Here is a 1426-nt window from a genome sequence, read left to right as displayed (position 1 = left end):
CAAAACTGAACCATGGAATTGAAGAAAGAAATAGATAAATCTACAATTTTAGTGGGAGATTTTAATACATCACTTTCAAAAAGAGATAGAACAAGAAACTTGACAAAGTTACAGAGGTACTAAACAGCACAATCAACCAACATGACCTCATAGACGTGTACAGAACATTCACCCCAACAACAGCACAATACATGTTCTTTTCCAGTGCACATGGAACATTCTCCTGAATTGACCATGTGTTAGGTTACAAACATCAAAATACTACAAAGCATCTTCTCAGACCACAGTGCCATAAAACTAGAAATCAACAATAAGAAGACAAGGAAATAAAGTTGAATACATGGAAACTGAATAACACACTGCTGAAAAGCGATTGGATAATAGAAGAAATTAAATGTGAATTCAGAAAGTTCCTAGAAACAAACAAGAATGAAAACACAACATACCGAAATCTTTGGGACACGGCGAAAGCAGTGCTGAGAGGACAATTTATTGCGATGCGGACATCCAAAAGAACCAAAATTAACACATTAACACAACATCTACAACAATTAGAACAGACCAACCAAGGGAACCTACAGTCACCAAAAGAAAAGAAATAAGATAAGAGCAGAAATCCATGAGATAGAAAACAGAAAAACTACAGAAAGAATCAACAGGACAAGAAGCTGGTTCTTTGAAAGGATTAATAAAATTGACAAACTATTGGCAAACCTAACAAAAGAAAAGAGAGAGAAGACACAAGTAACACACATTAGAAACTACATGGACGATGTCATAACGGAACCAAATAAAATCAAAAGGATAATAACAGAATACTATGAAAAGTTGCACTCCAACAAATTTGAAAACTTACAAGAGATGGATACATTCTTAGAAAAACATGACCTACCTAAACATACACAGAGTGAAGTAGAAGACTTGAACAGACCCAAAACGAAAAAAGAAATTAATCAAATCAGGTCATCAAAAATCTCCCATCAAAAGGAAATCCAGGTCCAAATGCTTCATTGGTGAGTTCTACCAAACATTCAGGGAAGAGCTGTCACCAATTCTACTCAAATTATTCCAGAATGTAGAAGAGGATGGAAAACTTCCTGATACATTTTACGAAGCAAGCATAACCCTCGTACCAAAACCAGGGAAGGACGTCACTAAGAAAGAAAATTATAGACCAATATCCCTCATGAATATAGATACAAAAATTCTCAACAAAATCCTAGCCAACATAAGCCAGCAGCACATCAAAAAAATAATACATCATGACTAAGTAGGATTCATATCAGGGATGCAAGGATGGTTCAACATTAGAAAAACAATCGGTGTAATCCACCATATAAATAAGAAAAAACAAAATAACCACATGATCATATTGACTGATGTAGAAACGGCATTTGACAAAATCCAACATCCGTTCCTGATAAAA

Source organism: Chrysochloris asiatica, unplaced genomic scaffold, assembly GCF_000296735.1.
Source record: "Chrysochloris asiatica unplaced genomic scaffold, ChrAsi1.0 scaffold00061, whole genome shotgun sequence".
Taxonomy (NCBI): Eukaryota; Metazoa; Chordata; class Mammalia; order Afrosoricida; family Chrysochloridae; genus Chrysochloris; species Chrysochloris asiatica.
This window is presented reverse-complemented; position numbering follows the sequence as displayed.